This window comes from Leptonychotes weddellii, chromosome 2 (genome assembly GCF_054177405.1).
Source record: "Leptonychotes weddellii isolate Sample4059 chromosome 2, ASM5417740v2, whole genome shotgun sequence".
In the NCBI taxonomy this organism is placed as follows: Eukaryota; Metazoa; Chordata; class Mammalia; order Carnivora; family Phocidae; genus Leptonychotes; species Leptonychotes weddellii.
In genome coordinates this window covers 55,162,622-55,184,009 of record NC_138370.1, presented here as the reverse complement: position 1 = coordinate 55,184,009, position 21,388 = coordinate 55,162,622, and the positions used below count along the sequence as shown (strand labels likewise).

The 21,388-nt window shown below is 35.5% G+C and overlaps 1 long non-coding RNA gene across 1 annotated transcript; it reads right to left on the bottom strand.

Annotated features, from left to right (window-relative positions):
- Positions 1-608: 608 nt before the first annotated feature.
- Positions 609-20,703, bottom strand: LOC115943061 (uncharacterized). Its single transcript, XR_004077662.2, has 2 exons — positions 20,345-20,703; positions 609-881 (listed from the first exon to the last, which is right to left on the bottom strand). It is a non-coding gene; the product is annotated as an uncharacterized LOC115943061 (long non-coding RNA).
- Positions 20,704-21,388: the final 685 nt, after the last annotated feature.

Here is a 21,388-nt window from a genome sequence, read left to right as displayed (position 1 = left end):
ATTAAGTTGAGGAGACAGAGATTAGAGTTTAGGAAGATTCAGGAGGGTGAAATTTTTATGGTGGAAATCTGAAGAGAAAGGAACCTAAACGAAATCTGAAGAGAAAGCCCATGAATATTTTGCTCTAAACTTAGCTGCATTATGCATACCATAAAATCCATGAGGCTGAGAAAGAATATAGGGGAAGCTGTAAAATGCATAATTCTTAGAACCAAAACAGGCTTGAATCTTTCAAATTCTACAGAGCTGGATGAAGAGTTTTTATTAAACAGCTGCAGCATCCACTGTAAGTCATAAAAAGATCATCTCTTATTGGGACTAAATCATATTTAGAATAAATATTAATCTAAACCAAGCCTAAAATACTTCTTCTAAAAGAAGTATCTTAAAAATCATACTGATTGGGGGCGCCTGGGTGGCTCAGTCGTTAAGCGTCTGCCTTCGGCTCAGGTCATGATTCCAGGTCCTGGGATCGAGCCCCGCATTGGGCTCCCTGCTCAGCGGGAAGCCTGCTTCTCCCTCTCCCCCTCCCCCTGCTTGTATTCCCTCTCTCGCTGTGTCTCTCTCTGTCAAATAAATAAATAAAAAATCTTAAAAAAAAAATCATATTGATTGTAAGAAATAATGTAATTGCCTCTAAAACAACATCCAACATTGTTTAAGGGAACACAACAAAATCCAACCCTCAATATCATGAGAATTACAATATCAACATCTAAACAGGAGTAGCTACAAAGATGGTTACATAGGAGGCTCCCAAACTCCTCTTCTCCCACAGATGCACCAAATGTAAAGTTATATATGGAGTCATTCCTGCTGAAAGAAATCCAGCATATCCTGTATTATCTTCTGGGAGATCCTAAATGCAATCACAGGTATCCCTATAAAAGAAGAATTAACACCAATTATTCTCAATCACTCATAATAAATGGTAGAGGAAAAGAAATATTTCCTAACTATTCTTTAAGGTCAGTATTATCCTGGCACCAAAGATATCCTAGACAAAGATACCACAAAAAACTACAGACCATATCTCTTACAAATATAGACACACAAATCCTCAAAATTACTAGCAAATTGAACCCAGCAGCATACAAGGATTATATACCATTATCAAGTGGGATTTATGCTAGGAAAGCAACACTACTTCAACATAAGGTAATCAATATAATATACCACTACTAATAGACTAAAGGAAAAAAGACACATGATCATCTCAATAGATGTAGAAAAAGCATTTGACAAAATCCTACTACCTTTCATGATAAAAATACATTAACTACAAAGAAAAGAGAACTTCCTCAACCTGATGAAGGGCATATTTAGAAAACCGCAGCTAACACCTTACTTAATGATGAAAGAATGAATGATTTTCCCCTAAAACAGGAATAGGACAAGAATGTCTATTCTACCACTTCTAATCAAAACTTTCTGGAGGGGGCACCTGTGTGGCTCAGTCAGTTAAGTGTCTGGCTTCGGCTCAGGTCATGGTCTTAGGGTCCTGTGACTGAGCCCCACATAGTGCTCCCTGCTCAGTGGGGTGTCTGCTTCTACCTCTCCCTCTGCTCCTCCTTCTGTCCCTCCCCCTGCTCCAGTGAGTTAACAAGCACACACGTGCTCTCTCTCTCTCTAATAAATAAATAAAATCTCAAAAAAAAAACCTTTCTGGAGGTTCTAGTCAGGGTAATTAGAAAAGAAAAATAAATAACAAGTATGCATATGCAGGGGCCAAGAGCTGGCTGCCCCAAAATGTGCCACTCTGGCATACTGATTAAATAAAGGTTACCTAAGAGACAGCCTATACAAGAAGGACACTCAGACTCTCCTCCTGCCCCCCTGAAAGCAGCAAATAAATTCCCCCTTGTGAAAGGTACCTTCCCCAAACCAGGAGGTAAAGAGACACCCTTATCACCAGAGATGGGAAATTCAGAACAGGGAAGGCTGTACAAACAGTCCTTGTTACTTTTTACTAATTTACTACCATAGCCCAAATTCTGTTTAGAATTTCTTACCAACTGAAGTTCCCAAAATTAAGTTTTCTTTGTCCTGTCAATTCTTCACAGATTTATTGCCTCTGTCTAAAAAGTATAAAAACTGCCTGCCTTGGTCATCTTTATAGGTCTCAACTTCATAATAGGGCCTCCATGCACATATAATAAAATTTTGGATTTTTTCTCCTGTTAATGTCTCATGTATATTTAATTCTTAGTCCAGCTGGAAGACCTTGAGGATGGAAAAGAATTTTCCCCTCACATATTAGAAAGGAAGAAGTAAAACTATCTCTATTTGTATAAGAACATAATGTTATACATAGAAAAATCATATTCACAAAAAATTATTAGAGCTAATAAATGGGTTCAGCAAAGTGGCAGGATGAAAAATCAACACACAAATATCAATTAAAATCCTATGCATTGACAAGGAACAATCTGAAAATGAAATTAATAAAATTCCATTTACAATACCAAAACAAAAGAATGTCAAAAATGACATAGGTAGAGTCATTTTAAAAACAGAGCTGGAAGAGCCATATTAGAGGAACTGCCTTGCAAGTCCTGTTTTCTAAATTTTGAACTGAGCCAAACCACCAATATTGAAAGATGTTGGCAAGAACGAAAAAATCCTCTATGAAAAGACTGATAAAAGTAAACTTTTGCCTAATGATCACTTCATCTGACCAATGAATGAAGTACAATTCTAGCCCTGATTGTCATCCCCAATGAACTCTTCTTAAAAACTTACCTAATCTTTCTTTTCCATAAAAAACTTGAGTCCACTTCCTTTAATTAGGTTTAATTTGGGTTTCTACCTAAACATGTGCATCCTGAATTGTAATTTTTTTATGCCAAATAAATGTTTTCTTCTTGAACTAGTTTCTTGTTTTTAGGTTGACAGGAATTATGAATACATTTGAGCAAAGAAATGAAAAGTACAAATGGAACATTCTTCAGCAGAGACAATATGGCAAGTATAAATCTTCACATTGTCAAGTTAGGCAAAGCCTTCTTAGATATAACACAAAACCCACCAGTAACCAAAGGAAAAATAAACAAATTGGGCTTATGAAAATTAAAAACTTTGTATGTCAAAGGACACTATAAAGAAACTGAAAATACAACCCATAGAATGGCAGAAAATACTCTCAAATCACATATCTGATAAAGGATTGTATCCTGATAACAAGAGCCAAAAAAGACAAAAACCCAATTAAAAATGGCCATTTATCCAAAGAAGATATAAAAATCAGTGAGTACATGAAAAGAAGCCAGGCATCATTAATCAGAAGGGAAATACAACTCAAAAACCACAGTGAGCTACCACTTCTCACTACCTACTACGATACCTACTAGGATGGCTATAACAAAAATGACAGATAATATCAAGCTCTGGCAAGGATGTGGAGACTCCATACCCCTTATCCATCCATTGGAGGAATTTAACATGATGCAGTCACCCTGGAGAACAGTTTCGCAGTTCCCAAACATACAAGATCCATAAAACCGAGCACTTTCAGGGTGCCTGGGTGGGTTAGTCAGTTAAGTGTCTGACTCTTGATCTTAGCTCAGATCTTGATCTCAGGGTCCTGAGTTCAAGCCCCAGTAGGTACGGAGCCTACTTAAAAAAAAAAAAAAAAAAAAAAGCAATTCCTACATATATACCCAAAAGGAATGAAAATATACTTTCACACAAAGACTGTACACAAATATTCCTAACAGTATTTCATAATAGTCAAAAAGTGGACACACGGCAAATGCCCACCAGCTGCTGGATAAACAAAGTGATATATCCACAGAGTGGGGTATTATTTGGCATTAAAAATGAAGGGCTGATACATGCTACAACATGGATCAGCCTTAAAAAATTGTGCTAAAAGAAAAAATCCAGTCACATACAATATGTGTATGATCCTATTTATATGAAAGCCCCAAAATAAGCATATCTGTAGAGACAAAATTATTTTAATGGGGGCATAGGCCTAGGGCATACAGGATTGTGTGGGGCAGGAAAATGAGGAGTGACTGCTAATGCATACAGGGTTTCTTTCTGGGGTGATGGAAATGTTGTAAAATTGATTGTGGTAATAACTGCACAACTCTGAATATACTGAAGACCAATTAATTGTACACTTGTATGTGAAATAAATCTTAGTAGAGCTGTTAAAAAAAAAAATCAATCTAACAGCACATTAACAAAAATAAAAGAAGAAAAATAAAATGCTCACATCTAGGGATCCAGGAAAGATCAGATAAAATTCAATTAGCACTCATTAAAAAAAAAAAAAAAAACTTAGCAAACTAAAAATGGAAATGACTACAAAAAGCCTACAGTAGGGGCACCTAGGTGGCTCAGTTGGTTAAGCGTCTGCATTCATCTCAGGTCGTAATCCCAGCATCCTGGGATTGAGCCCAGAGCTGGGATCCCTGCTCAGCAGGAAGCCTGCTTCTCCCTCTCCCTCTGCTGCTCCCCCTGCTTGTATGTGCTCTCCCTCTCTCTCTCTCTGTCGAATAAATAAATAAAATCTTAAAAAAAAAAAAAAGGCTACAGTAAACATCACACCTAATTGTGAAATAAAAAATTTCCTCTTGATTTTGAGAATGAGATAAGGACATTCTCTTAATCTTAGATAAAACATTGTACTGGAGTTTTTAATACATTCAATGAGGTAAGAAATTGAAATAGCATAAGACTGGCAAAGAAATAATAAAACTGTCATTGTTTACATATAATATTGTATTGTTAGAAAATCCAAAGGAATCTTTGGGAAAACTATTAGAATCACTAAGTAAAATTAAGCAAAATCTCTGGATTACAAAGTTAGCATACAAGGTAAATATGTAAAAAGAATTCCTATGCTCCAGCAACAAATACAACATGAAATTCATAAAACTACCATTTCAGTAGTACCAAGAACATCAAATACAGAGGAATAAAACTAATAAAAATACCCAAGGCTTCTACACTGAAAACTGCAAAGCATTGTTGAGAAAATTTAAATAATCTAAAAATATAGAGGGATTATACAATGTTCATGAGATAAAAGATTCAATATTATAGATAACTCTTCCCAAATTTTGCTATGGGTTAAATGCAAAATATATAAAGAACTTATATGAATCAATAGGAAAAAAGCAGAAAATCCATAGAAATATGAACAACAGATTTGCACAGGCTCTTTATAATAATGTGTATCTAAATGGACAATGAATAATGAAAAATTGCTCACCTTCATTAATTTTCAGAGAAAAAAGAACCATAAAACTACAGTGAAATGCCAAACATAAGCCCCCCTCAAAAAAAAAAAAATGCCTAAACTTAAAAAAATAAATAAATAATGTAATATACCAAAGTGCTATAAAGGATTGGGGCTATTTAAACTCTCATATACCGCTAGTGAGAATACAACTACTTTGTAATTTGTTTGGCAATATCTAGTAGAGTGTAACACATATACTTTATTACCCAGTAATTCCATTTCTAGGTTTATAGCCAACTGAAATGCATATACAATTCAGCAGATACATAGTGATACATTAGAATTTTTATAGAACTACACATAATAGTGCCAAACTTTAACTTCCAAAATGTCTAACTGAGAATGGATATATAAATGGTGATATATTCACATATTGGAATGTGATACAGCAAGAAAAAATTTAAAACTACAAATTTCTACATAAATATGGATGAACTTCATAACTGAAATGTTGAAATAATAAATGCCAGGCACAAAAGAGACCATAATGCATATATATAAAGTTCAAAAATACCTGAAAAACTACTATTTGATTTTAGAAGTTGCCATAGTGGTGACTTCTTGGGGAGAAAAGAAACTGAAAAGAGGTACTTCTACAGAGATGAGAACTTTGTCTATTGTTCTAGTTGTGCTTACCATGACTAAGAGGAATTTTAAAAATTGATCATTATACAATTTATTTGTAACTTCTATGCATGTTATTCCTTAATAAGTACCTTACAGGAGCGGCTGAGTGGTTCATTTGGTTACCCGTCTGCCTTTGCCTCAATTCATGAGCCCAGGGTCCTGGGATCAGAACTCTGCTTCTGGCTCCCTGCTCAATGGGAAGCCTATGTCTCCCTCTCGCTCTGCCTGCCGTTCCCCCTGCTTGTGTTCCCTCTCCCTCTCTCGCTCTCTCTGTCAAATAAATAAATAAAATCTTTTAAAAAAACTAAGTACCTTACAGAACAAGCATGACAATGTGAATGGATGTATATTTCGTTTTAAGAAATAAAAAGGGAGCTGGACACAGGGCTCATCCCAGGGATCATGACCTTAGCTGAAGGCAGACATTAACCAACTGAGACACCCCTATCAATTCATTTCTTATTTCCAGGAACAAATGCCATTTTTAGTCCATAAATGGTAACCCAGCTACCATTTTGTTTCTTTTTTTTTTTTCCCTGTTTACTTGTAGCAAGAGGTTTGAATGGATCTAGCTGCAGTTTCACAGGATTCTTGTTTTGACAAACATATATGTGGGAACCAGAAGTTAGCTAAATCTGGTATTGTGAATAAAACCAATACAACTAGCCTTTATTGACTGCCTACTTTGTGTTTCGCCCACATTGTTATCTCATTCTCATGACAAACCAGTAACTATTACATGAAGCTTAATATTTTGCAGTCACTCTTTCCTCCTCCATTCTCCATTTCCTAGATACAGAGGAGACAATGTTGATTTGTCTCCTCTGTATCTAAAATTGTAGGGTAAGATACAAACTGAAGCCAAAAGGGCATTACACACTCCTGTAGTACAATAAATGATCTCCTCTTATTCTAAAAAGTCAATGTACCTTCAAACCACCCAATTTAAAGATACCGTTACTAATAAAAAGGTCTTTGAAACTTATTTGATTTTTCTAACGGTACTGCCATATATTTTCCCTAAAAGCAGCAATGACACATGTGCATTCCAAGAAATCAATATACATATATTTCTTTTAATTAGCACAGCAAGTCCATAATGTGAATGAATGGAATACTCTACATTAAGTGAATCAATGTAAATTTAGGGGCAAATAGTCATTGAGAAGCTTCTTGCTCTCGATTTTCAAATTACATACATATTTTAAACTTCAGCTTCAGCCTTCTAACAACATATACTCATATATATCATATAGTCATATGTATACACATACATTTATGCATACATACACACTAAAATTACAAATTTCATAGGAAAGATAATTGGAGAAATTTCCCAACTTATCTAGACATGCGTATTTACATTTCATTTTACCTGTAAAATCACTTAGTCAATTATATAAGAAATAAAAAATCAGAAACTTAAAAGCACTGCCATCAAAGATAAAAATCCATAAGGTCCTCTATTTCTCTTGGCTTCATGGTTTTTGTTTGTTTGTTTCAGTGCACTAACTTCTTTTCCAATATTAAAAACACTTATTTAGTAGGTTGGCAAAATATGCCTATGGCTCTGATCTAATTCATAGCTGTTTCTTTGAAGGAGCAGTTTCATTAACAGAGCTATGCAAGCATTTCCAGTATCTTCACAATATATTTCACTTAGAGGAAAAAAACAAGTCTTTTCACCTAAATTCCCTCTTGCCCAATGCATTTAATTCCTCCTAAAACCATTAAAGAGTTTCATGTTTGGAACAATTAGACTTATTTCAGATTGTATCCTAAAGAACCATTTTAGCAGAATGAATGGTTCTCACATTACCTAATAAAGAGATATTTAGCTCTGGAAAAGCAGTATTAGTCTTTAACATCTTGGGTGATATTTTCACCCTATTCAAAGCATCTTTTTTGTGATATAAAACTTATTTCAGAGACCAGAGATATTGCACTATTCAAGACCTATGTACACCCAAACTACTATAATTTCTTATAACTGACACATATTTTTAGCTCCAAGTATACCTGGTGCTTTAAAAATTGTCAGGTGTTTTCACACAATATGAGACTTACATGTTAGCTGAAACATTCATGTAGACATTTCTCTAGCATATAGGTATCACAAAATCCAATTAAAATGAAACATTCTCATTCATATCCAATGCTTTGAAATATGTACTTACATATATTTGCATATATATTAGTGAATTTCATAATGTTACTCTAATAACTCCCTATCAACTGTGCAGATTGAAAACAGTTTAATGTAATTGAAATCTCTATCAGGAATCAGAATGAACACTTGCTCTAACAGCAATTAGCTGGTTTTCTTTTCTCCTGTAGTTAAAGCCAGCCAACTTTAGGCTTTCTTAAAATAAAATGTTTAAAGTAGGTCACCATTGTCTGATACTTCCTATTGCTAAGGTTATAATTCATACTGGAATATTGTTTACAGGCCATTTAAATAAACATTTTGGGCATTTTGCTTGAATATAATAATCTTTACAAAACTTATGATTTAAAGCCATTGTTTATCCAAAGCCAGGATGGTGATGTCTTGTCTTTCCTTGTCCTGGGGAAGCAAAATTTGTCATGAGTTCAAGACTGTTCTGTCTTTGGAGAACATCACAAGGACTAGGATGCCTCTATGTCCTCATGTACCTTTTGAAGTAAATAAAGATAAGTATGTTTCCTCATAGAAAACAAAACTTTACTTGTTTTATCAATAAAATAGATAAATAAGATGGTGAAGTATAAACTAAAATTTAATAGTGTTAATGGCTTCATTTATGTGGCATTTTAATTTACTTGATTATAAGAAGAATTTGGGGTTCTCATTTGAAAAGCATCTTCCCAAACCCCTCCATCCTTCAGTCTGGAAAATGGTCTAGAAATATGTATCTTTAATAAATAACCCTAATCATCAGGGGTTTGGGGTAAATGCTGCACTAAGGAACAAATAAACTTCAACACTTTAGTTCAGATATGCCTCAAACTAAGCTGAAGTCCTAGTACAACTCAGATAAATTGAGCCATTGCACATGAAATCCTTGAGCACAATATGAAGATAAGCACTACAAGCCAAGCATCTTGGGCAGAAGTCCTGAGGTTAGAGGAGAGGTACTGAAATTGTTTACTTCCAACTTTCTTCTCAAAGCAGATCTCAATTAAACTGCATGATAGAATCCGAGAGCTTTTAAAATCCTGATGCTCAGAGTATAACACAGACCAATTAAAGGGAGGTGAAACCTAGGCACCAGAAATCTTGAGAGCTCCCAAGTGATTCTAACATGTAGTCAATGTTGACACCTCCTCTTTTAAAGATTAGATGGTGAGAGCTGCATTCAGTGTCAGTGAAGTTCAGCTTTAATGTCTGACCTCATACAGATTGAGAAAAGCTAGGAAACTTCACTCTGACCTCTGAATCACTACACAAACCTGTAAACCCCACAGTTAGAAGCAAATGAATTTCAGTAAGCACATTTCTTCCCCAACTTTCTAAAATCTATTATTAATTCAAGTATTTCTTCTGTATACAATTTTGGGTTTTCTTTGTAAATAAGCATATTATCTGTGAATAAGAAGGGTATAGTTTCTTCCTTTCAAATACTTACTCTTTTGATTTATTTTTCTATATTACTGACATAGCTATGACCTTCCAGATCAATATTGTCTGCAAACAGTGATATATGCTCACCTAGTTCCTGATTTTAAAGGAATCACTCATGATGTTTTCATATTACGATTAATACTTTGCTGTAGGCTTTTGGTAGATTGACTTTATCAAATTAAAGAAATGCCCTTTTATTCCTAATTTGCCAAGAAATTGTAATCATCTACTGAGAGCTTATATTTATATACTCTTGATATCCATTGCATCATTGTTTTCCATTTCCTTATTTTTTATATTTACTCTATTTTACACATCATTTGAGTTTATTCTTTTATTATTTTCTTAACTAATTCAATTGGAATTTTAGTTCATTAAATTTTAGTCCTTTATTTATTTATTTTTTTTTTTTTAAAGATTTTATTTATTTATTTGACAGAGAGAGGGAACACAAGCGGGGGAGTGGGAGAGGGAGAAGCAGGCTTCCCGCCTAGCAGGGAGCCCGATGTGGGGCTCGATCCCAGGACCCTGGGACCATGACCTGAGCCGAAGGCAGACGCTCAACGACTGAGCCACCCAGGTGCCCTTTATTTATTTATTGTAAGCATACATGGCTATCACATTTCCTTAATACAATAAAATCCCACATGTTTTTACATTAATATTTTCCTTTTCATTTAGATAAAATTATTTGACCCATGAATTATTTAAAAGTAGGATTGGGGCACCTGGGTGGCTCAATAAGTTAAGCATCCAACTCTTGATTTCAGCTCAGGTCAAGATCTCAGGGTCCTGAGATCCAGCGCCGCTTGTCAGGCTCCTCGGTGAGCAGGAAGTCTGCTTGGGATTCTCTCTCCCCCTCTCCTTTGGCCCCTCCCCCTGCTCATGTGGGTTCTCTCTCTCTCAAATAAATAAATAACTCTTTAAAAACAATAATAAAAATAAAATGAAAGCGGGCTTAAAAAATTTAAACAGATTTATTTTTAGGTTTCTTTTCTTTTTTTGAGTTTTAATTTTCAATAAGGAAAATTTTAAATATATAATAAGGAAAGAAATAAATGGGTATGTACCCATTACTGAGCTTAAACAATTAATAATTTATGGTCCAGCCTATTTTATTCTACATATACCCAATCAGTCCCTCCCCACATATAGATTTAAAACACAAGTACACATCATACCTTCTAATCTATAAATGCTTCAGTACATATCTCTAAAAGATAAAAATACTTTTCTTTAAACATAAACATAACACATTATCACAATAAAAAAAGTTAGCAATAATCACTAACATTATCAAATATTTGGTCACTATTCAAATTTCCCTGATTTTATATTTTTACAGTTGATTTGTTCAATTCATAATCAAAACAAGGCCCACATTTTGCATGTGATTAACATGCTTATTATTTTTAATCTGTAGTTTCTACCTCTCTTAAAAAAAAAAATTGGGGGGAAAAAAACACTTTGTTAAAGAAACTAGGTAGGTTGTTTTAGAGAATTTTCCGTATTTTAGATTTTTCAAATGGCAAAAAACCCGAGGTAACTGTTTCCTACGTTCCATATTTTCTGTACACTTTTACATAGATAAAATTCAGGTTCAATTTTTGGAAAGAATTCAGGTGTTGTCAGCCTCTCTTTTCCAATATAAATTTTTCTGGCAGTCTTCAACATAAAGGTATTGGCAGGCGTTGAAGATTATTGCCTAGGTTTACTATTTTGTCAGAGATTACAAATTGCTGACATTCTAATTTTACTTCTCTTTCTGCATTTATTTCTAAACAGCTAAAAAACAGGATTTTATTTTTATGAAATAAAGAAGAAATGAATATTAAGAGTAGTCAGCTAACACTACAAAAAATACCATGTTATGCACCTGTAAACCTTATACAAAATAACTTTACTTCATTTTAATTTTTTTAAATCTTTTAAGTAATGGTTACTTAATTCTTTTAATAATCCTATAGAGCAGAAAGACAATCCTTTTCCTCTATTTTTTGTTTGAGATACACATTACAGACCTCAGACTAAGAAATTCTATGAGATGCCTAAGATAATACTATTTTTAAAAGCAGAATTACACAATCTTTCTCTAGGGATAGATGTAAAGAGCACTAAATTAGATTTCATAAAAGCTGAGATTTTTCTGATTTCTCCTTGTAATAATTCTATGACCTATGCCTCTCTGAGCCTCAATGCTTGCAGCTAAAAATAAGCGCTATAATTCTTGAAGTTATGAATTGCAAATGAGAAAAATGCTGTGACAACTAGGGAGTACTGAAAAACAATCTGCGATAGGATGGTAGGATACATCCATTTGTTGTATGTCATTAAAATAATTAGTATATGTAAAATATTGCACATATATGGCCTAGAATGTTATTGGCTATTGAGAAGTATTTCTTTAAAAATCAAAAATATGAGTATTTGTGATAGGTATGGCATTTTGTTTTTATTAATCACTTTTCTTTCTGCATTTTCATGTGCGTAAACTGGTTAGCCTCAGGTTTCCATTTGCCCCTGGACTGAGGTTAGGTGCTGTTAAAGTAATTAAACAAGGAGGCCATTAGATTAAGGTGACTCTAATACCCTGGCAACCTAAGCAAAACGAAACCTAAGCCAGGGTCAATTCTCATAAGTGCCTCAAGGTTAAGAAATCAAAACTTAACAACAAGCAGTCACAAACAGCCAACTAGGCTTTCCCAAATAGGACAATCACTTAAGTTACAGCCAATCAAATAATTCCCTTGCTTTGCTTCAGTGTCTGCTCTACAAAATCCTTTCCTTAGGAACGTTGAAAAAGTAAACCAAAACTGGTGGCATCACAATCTGGACTTCAAGCTCTATTATAAAAGCTGTAATCATCAAGACAGTATGGTACTGGCACAAAAACAGGCACATAGATCAATGGGACAGAATAGAGAGCCCAGAAATGGAACCTCAACTCCATGGTCAACTAATCTTCAACAAAGCAGGAAAGAATACCCAATGGAAAAACACTCTCTTCAACAAATGGTGTTGGGAAAATTGGACAGCCACATGCAGAATGAAGCTGGACCACTTTCTTACACCATATAAAAATAAACTCAAAATGGATGAAAGACCTAAATGTGAGACAGGAATCCATCAAAATCCTAGAGGAGAACACAGGCAGCAACGTCTTCGACCTCGGCCACAGCAACCTTGCTAGACACATCTCCCAAGGCAAGGGAAACAAAGGCAAAAATGAATACTGAGACTTCATCAAGATAAAAAGCTTTTGCACAGCAAAGGAAACAGTGACCAAAGGAAAACACAAGCGACAGAATGGGAGAAGATATTTGCAAATGACATATCAGATAAAGGGTTAGTATCCAAAATCTATAAAGAACTTACCAAACTCAACACCCAAATAACAAATAATCCAATCAAGAAATGGGCAGAAGACATGAACAGACATTTCTCCAAAGAAGACATCCAAATGGCCAACAGACACATAAAAAAATGCTCAACATCACTAGGCATCTGGGAAATACAAATCAAACCGGTCAGAATGGCTAAAATTAACAAGTCAAGAAACAACAGATGTTAGAGAGGATGCAGAGAAAGGGGAACCCTCCTACACTGTTGGTGGGAATGCAAGCTGGTGCAGCCACTCTGGAAAACAGTATGGAGGTTCCTCAAAAAGTTGAAAATAGAGCTACCCTACAACCAGCAATTGCACTACTAGATATTTACCCCAAAGATACAAAGGCAATGATCCAAAGGGGCAGCTGCACCCCAATGTTTATAGCAGTATGTCCACAATGGCCAAACTATGGAAAGAGCCCAGATGTCCATCGACAGATGAGTGGATAAAGAAGATGTGATATACATATACAATGGAATATTATACAGCCATCAAAAAAGAAATCTTGCTGCTTGCAATGACGTGGGTGGAATTAGAGAATATTATGCTAAACGAAATAAGTCAATCAGAGAAAGAAAATTATCATATGATCCCACTCATATGTGGAATTTAAGAAACAAAACAGAGGATCATAGGGAAAGAAAGGAAAAAATAAAACAAGATGAAACCAGAGAGGGAGACAAACCATAAGAGACTCTTAATCGTAGGAAACAAACTGAGGGTTACTGGAGGGGAGTGGGGGTGGTGGGATGGGGTAACTGAAAAAGAAAAAGAAAAAAAAAAAAAGCCTTTCCTTTACATCCTGCTGTTGGAGAGCTCCTAACCATTTCAACTTGGCACCACCAGATTCAAATTAATGTTTACTCAAATAAACTCTTCAAAATTTCAATGTACTTCAGTTTATCTTTTAAGAGTGTAGAAATTCAGTTTGTTAAGATAACTGGAAAGCAAAGAAAAAGAAACTCAAAATTAAGCTTCTGAACTAAAAATAATAATAAATTGAAGTGCCAGGATTTCTCTAGGAGAAAAAATTCTATAAATTTCTTTATCTCCCATTTTACATATTGACAGCCAGTCTAGGCCACTAGTCCATAGAGTTTCTCCCATAGAATGGTTAGGATATCACTTCCTCTGAGAACTGTTAGCCAGTGAAGCTTGTTATGCTAAGATGAAAGGGGTCTTATGCAGAGAAGGTAGAAAACTTAAAACCTGGGACCTTCCATCTGAGAGGAGGTATGGGGAAATGTGTCCAGATGTATGTCCAGATCTTTTCAGACCAATATCCAAAGTGACAAACTACGCTAGTTAAGTCTAGAGCAATGATTCGCAAAGTACAGTCCCTGCATTAACAATATTTTATTATTTGCAATTTATAAGAATAAAAAACAGAATATATTGCATTTCTAATGAAGAGGGACACGAATATCAGCTGAAATCTATTTGAGGAGTATGTCAAAAGTGATTACTTCTCCAGGGAAAAGTGGCCTGAGCCTGAGGGCTATACCAGGTCTGAAAACTAAAATCAGATTTCAGGGATTCAAACAAAGCTGGCAAGAATCACACTGAGGTCTTGTAGTGGGTTGAAGAGTGTCCTCCAAAAATGTATGTCCATTCTGAATGTTAGAATGTGACCTTATTTGGAAATTGGATGTTTGCACATGTAATTAGTTAAGATAAATAGATTAGGGTGGGCCCTAAATCCAATGACTGGTATCTTTATAAGAAGCCATGTGAAGAGACAGCAAGACGTAGAGAAGAGAAAGCCATGTAACATAGGGGCATACTAGAGTGATGCATCTGCAAAACCAAGGAATGCCAAGGATTAGTAGCAACCACCAGAAGCTAGGAAAGAAAGGTATGGGTCAGTTTTTGCCTCAGAGCTCTAAAAACACTCTAACCAGCCAGCACCTTGAATTCTGACTTCTAGCCTCCAGATCTGTGAGAGAATAAATAAATTCTTCTTGCTTTAAGCTACCAGGCTTGTGGTAATTTGTTTTTGCTGCCCTAAGAAATTAATAACAGACCTGGTCAAAAGAAGATGGTAAGATGACCAAGCAGGAGAAAAGACCACAATTCACCACAGGCATGGATTTTAGCAAGCAGGATATTCAGAGAAGACAAATTCTGCATCACAGTTAGCAATTCAAGGAGACCAGCTTTTCCTACACAAAATTGGGATACCACAGTCACATCATCCTATCTATTACTGTGAGGTCTCATAAATTAAATCCATGCTCCATCTTAGACAGAAGAAGAGAGGGGAAACAAATCTGAAAGACTAGTCATTAAGAAGTATTAAGCATTGAAACAACAATAAAAACCTCAAATTACTGAATCCATCTAAGATTACAGAATTTCTGAAAATATTATGGTCAAAACAATAACATCTTGGGACACCTGGGTGGCTCAGTTGGTTAAGCGTCTGCCTTCGGCTCAGGTCATGATCTCAGGGTCCTGGGATCGAGTCCCACATCATGCTCCCTGCTCAGCAGGGAGCCTGCTTCTCCCTCTCCCAACTCCCCCCCATTTGCTCGTACTCTCTCTCGCTATCTCTCTCTCTCAAATAAATAAAATCTTAAAAAAACACAAACACACACAGAAAAAACAATAACCTCTTTCTGTTACTTCTTCATCTGCCTGCCTTCTCCCTCAATCCTAGAGGCCATCTAAAAGACCTATTGATCCTCTGTGGCTAAGGAAGAATTTGATTCCCTTGGAATTATATCAGCTATGTGGAATGCTAGAAGGGCACCATTTGTCCAGGGAAAAAAGTGAAGAGTAGAGTCAGGTTTTAGTTGGGGTCATGGAGATGATTAGTAAAACAGCATGGAAATGGCCTTGACAACTGGATATTTTACTGGGGCTTCATGTTCATAATTTCCATTCTTAATTTATGTATCCATTTATTATTTCTTTCTTTCAAATACTTGATTGAGCACTCACTAAGTACTCCAGCTATTTTGTTCACTGCTATAGTAAAGTAAAAGCAAACAAAAAAGATGTCTTTTCCAGTATTTGTGAAAATTTGCAAATAGGAAAAAAGTTAAAAGAATTTTCAGTGAGCATCAATATATTCACTATAATTTCTATATTTAAACATTTTACTATGCTTACTTTATAACATACTGATCCATTCCTCTATTCATCCATCCATCAATCTTATTTTTTGAAACGTTCAAAGTAAATTTCAGGCAATAGTAGACTTTCCCTAAGTACTTCATCTTACATATCATTTAAGAGAATTTAGCATCTGTTTGCAAGTTTATTTTCTTTGAAGTTTAAACTTATATATAATGAAATGCAGAAACTTTGGGTAAATATTCACTAAATTTCGACAAGTGCACAGATATGTAACCCTCCAAAACTCTCAAGATATAAGGCCCAAGGCCCTGGACCCCAAACTTACTTCATTTTTCCATCCATTCTGTATCCAGAGACCCCACAAACAAGCAGTTTTTTTCTCACTTTAGAGAAATTTTGCCAATTCTACAACTTCATATAAACAGAATCATACATAATGTATGTTTGTATAAGATGTTTTCACTCCTTAATCTATAATTTGTTCTTTTTCATTGCTGAGTAGAATTCCATTATATACACTTATCCCAATTTGTTTATTTATTCTCCTATTAAGGGACACCTGGACTGTTTCCAGTTTGAAGCTAATATAAATAAAGCTGCTATACATATTTCGTAAAAATCTTTGGGGTATGCAGGTGTGTGTGTGCACATGCATGCACATGCACTAACCGGACTGACATGACATTTGATCTTATTTTTATGTGTGCATTTTCATTTTTCTTTTTTTGCATTTTTATTTTTCAAAAATAAAAGAGAATTAAAAGAGAGATAGCTAAGGCATGATGATGGTTGTTGGTGTCACAGATATAAGGATGTGCTCACTCCAAAAAAAAAAGAAGGGGGGGGCTTTCAGCTTTGTGGGCTTACTGGAATTCCTTTGGAAACTTTCTGTGTAGTCATAATTAATAATCTAAGAATATTCAGTTACCTACAGGTGAATGTACTTAAAAGAATTTTTTTTAAGATTTTATTTATTTATTTGACAGTGAGAGAGAGAGAGAGAGAAAGCACAAGCAGGGGAGAGGAGCAGAGGGAGAAGCAGGTTCCCCACTGAGCAGAGAACCCAATGAGAGCCTTGATCCTAGGACCGTGGGATCATGACCTGAGCCAAAGGCAGTTGCTTAACCAACTGAGCCACCCAGGCACCCCTGGTGGGTACTTTAAAAGACTCTGATAAGCCTATGTTTTTAAGATAGATAAAAATGAATACCCCAACATTTATCATCAGAAGCAGTCATGTCCAACAAAACTAAATATCAAATATTATGTATAAGCCATGTTATCATATCACAGAAGCACTGAATGACCCGAGAAAGTAAATGGTATAACATCCTACCTAGTTTGGAGGTTAGGAAACCATTCTGCCACTCCTAGTACAAAGTAATATCCAGTTATTTTTAAAGTATTTTGCACAGTACGTCTGAATAACATTTGCTTTTACTTTGAGATCCTGTGATCCTCCAGTGGCTTCCCTTTCTAAAGACCAATATGTTAAATATAAATTATAAAACTTGGAACATATGAACTTATACCACATGGACAATTTATTTTCCAGCTTTATTGCCTTCTTCATACCTTACATGAATGTTTTATTCTAGAAAACATTTTACTGCTTGTACTTCTGGAATTTAATTCAGGGAGATTTAACACCTACTGACACTCACTCTTACATAAATAGCCATTAAGGACCTGAGTACATGAATCTATCAAACCAAAACTAAACACACACACACACAGAGCAGACACTGATTATTGAGGCTGACATCAAATAGACAATAGGAAAGGGAAAACATATTAGTTACATACATGGAAAAAAATTTAATTTTTTATTTATTTCCAAACAATTATCCTCAGATGTGTTCATTGTAGCAAGAGTCGATATAACAATTACGAATTAGTATAACAGGGGTGCCTGAGTGGCTCAGATGATTAAGCGTCTGCCTTCCGCTCAGGTCATGATCCCAAGGTCCTGGGATCGAGCCCCACATCGGGCTCCTGGCTCATCAGGGAGCCTGCTTCTCCCTCTCCCTCTGCCTCTCCCCCTGCTCATGTTCTCTTTTTCTCTCTGTTATCTATGTGCCTCAAATGAATAAATACACTCTTTAAAAAAAAGAATTAGTATAACAAGACGCTGATATTTTAGAAGCTTTCCCAAAGACAATGTGTCTTATGTTTTTCCATCAAAGTAAACACTGCCTTGGTATTCTTGGCATTAATTTCTGATTAAATACCATGTTAGCCTGGTGATGGGTATTAAAGAGGGCACTATTGAATGGAGCACTGGGTGTTGTACACAAACAATGAATCATGGAACACTACATCAAAAACTAATGATGTAATGTATGGTGATTAACATAACATAATAAAAAATAAATAAATAAATAAATACCGTAAGTTGTAGAGCTACCACATTCTCCTTTCTAATTTTTAGCTTCTATTATGTTTCCAGCTCCACAGAGACCCTGCACTAACCCTTCAGAGACCTGTCAGAGAGGTCTCTGAATTTTCTTTTCCACCAGCACTCTGTAGTAAGGCTATTTTAGGATAGCCTTTTGCAAATACAAGAATTTTTTATACCTTTAAAGACAATCACTGGCCAGTGAATGAAATATGTGTGTACTACTTATACAACTCTGTCCTGACAGAGGTTAATGTTACTAAATACAGTGGTTTCATGAGAAGGAAAGTGATGTATGTATGTATATATCATCGATAAAACATGATGCAAGGCTAGCTATATTAAAATTTGACTTTTGTTTTCCCAAGATGACTTAAGACTGTGTATTTTATCATCTTTCCAGTTTTGTACCACTTTCAGGTGGCTAATACAGACTACTAGTTGCTGAGTTTCACATTCTCAATATAAGATATTGTAATGCAAAAACAAAACATAAAAATAATAAAAATAATCACTTTAAAAACCACCTTACTCTTACCAGTTTTGATCACATTTTATAATATTTCATTCTCTTGGCCCCAAAAGCTATTGAAGAAGCTTAATGTGTTTCAGAAGGAAATTTTTTTTCCATATAAAAAAAGTCTTTTTCATGAGAAGATCAGAAGGTGTATCGCAAACCCAGAAAAAAGAAAATTATTTTTTCATCTAAAGGGCAATGTCAATCTGAAAATTTTGCCCAGGTTCCACAGCCTTAACGAAATAGCCTACTAGGAACTCTGTTCGTACACACCTGTCCAGACTAATTCCAAGGAACAAGATATTTGGCACATACGCTAATTCCCTAAAAAGACACTGTAATACAGATGGCTTTGGGGATTTGCCAAGGATCTCTACCTTTCTCTCCCTCATTCTATCCAAAATTCTATATCATTATACCATATCTGCATCAAAAAACAAAAGATGTAAACTGTGTTAGGTAATGATTAAGAAAAGTATGAAGGAAGAAAGGAAGAGAGAGAGAGGAAGAAAGAAAGAAAACTATTAACTAAAATACTATGTTGGATTTAGAGCTAAGACAATAGCCAGGGAATACTTCATCTGTCTAAGCAGAGGCCCAGAAAACATAAAAGATAATAGAGAATAAGCCAAAAATTACTGATGAGAGTGAACTGCTACTAAGGGGAGGACTCCACAGCTGGAATTAATAAACAAGGTTTATATCTTCTAGATCATAACATAAGGTCTATTCCAATTTGAGAAAAATACCTTGAGCAAACCAAAACAAAAGAGAATAAATTCACAACCAACTTCTACCTACAATCCGACAAGGGGAACCTCCCTCTGACTAACTGCTCAGGAGAGGTTTACACTCAGATTTCCCTTATCAAGAGCAAAGGACCAAAAATCTAAATAAAGATACTATTCCCCTCTTTTCGCCCCTTATCCATTTTACTTTACAACTGTAACAAACAGAGCTAGGTATGGTTGGGAGGAAAGGCAGTTTAAACATTCCTTCAAGAACACTGCCTCTTTCTTTTCTCTTATTTTCTATGTAATCTTTGGGATAAAACCACTTACCACACAGTGAAGTACTAAGTACATTAAATGGGGTAGTTGAAATCGAAGCCAAGCCCAGAAATAACAAATAAAATGGAAACTACGCTGTTTTCACACTCAGGCTCTCAGAGAACATATACTACTTCACAGAGCATACTTACTCAGTAATTTCCTTAAAGAGCACTAGCATGCTTTGCATTTTTAAAGCCCCACTTCCTGGGCTATTTCCTTCTACAGCACACTAGGTGTTGAATTAATCACCACAGACTTTTTTAAAGAAACATCAACGAGGCCAACAGCCAGCTTTTTCAAAAGCCATATCCTCCACTCCAAGTAAACAGGAAAGTCCTACGTGTTCGTGACGAAAATTTACGCCGGCCTACGTCAAAGGACAAACAGAAGAGAAAAAAAAAGAAAAGAAAACGTTCCACTCACTTTGGTCAGGAGATCTCGGTGAAGGTACTCCAAACAGCTGGGAATGATGGTAGAGACCAACTGAGAAGACCCATCAATTCTAAATTTCCTGGGAGTAGGAACTAATACCACAGTGCCGTAACTGGACTGAGGCCGTAGAGCGTGAAGTCGGCTTCTAGCCGCTCTCCTTCCCCTGCTGTAATCCTTCGAGCTGGGATTTACGCAAGCAAACCAAAACGCCTCAGGGTTAGGGAACTGACTCCTAAGAACAACCAATCACAGCCCACTAGGCTTTAAGTTGTAGCCAATCAGTAATTTCCATCCTTGGCTTCCACCTTTTCTGTATAAAAGCCTCTAGAAATCACCTGTGCGTGGATAGCCTCAAACCATTTACTATGTGGCGCTGTTTGATCGGAACCCGTTTTTGTGTAAATAAGCCATTAAAATATTTAATATGCCTCAGTTTATCTTTTAACAGATGTAAACAGACTTTTAAAGAAAAAAGTATGTTTTTAGTAAACGAAACTGACTTTTACAGTTGCTTTTGTGTTAAGGATTCTGTTGTATCAGTTAGTTTACTGTATTTGAAATGTGTCAATGCTTACATGCCAAGCTTGCTTGTGCTGGCACTCTCGTAATTCATGTAGCTTAACCTAATGGTCTGGTGGGACTTCTGCTGTCTCCAAATGCAATGGTCTGTCCAGTGTGCGTCGCGTTAATACTTCTGCTTTCTCTTTTTGTAGGTGGATATTTGGTTGACCAAACATCTTGGCTCCAGATAGGTTAGTTTCTATTGCTTCCCAAACTACCATTCTGCTTTGCCTGTTAAATTTGTAAAATCACTGCCCGAATTTCTGGTTGTAACCTAAGGAAGCATGTAAAACCAATGAAAACAAAGTGTTGTGAAATGGTTATTATGGAAGAATAAATCCATCTGCCTTCTATGATATATTCAATAATAGAGAATTTCTGCCTCTCCTAAATTCCTGTTTGCAACTTTCTGAGTACTTTTCACATTTCTACTTTGTATTATGTATATTTGCATACTAAATTTTAGTCTTTTTA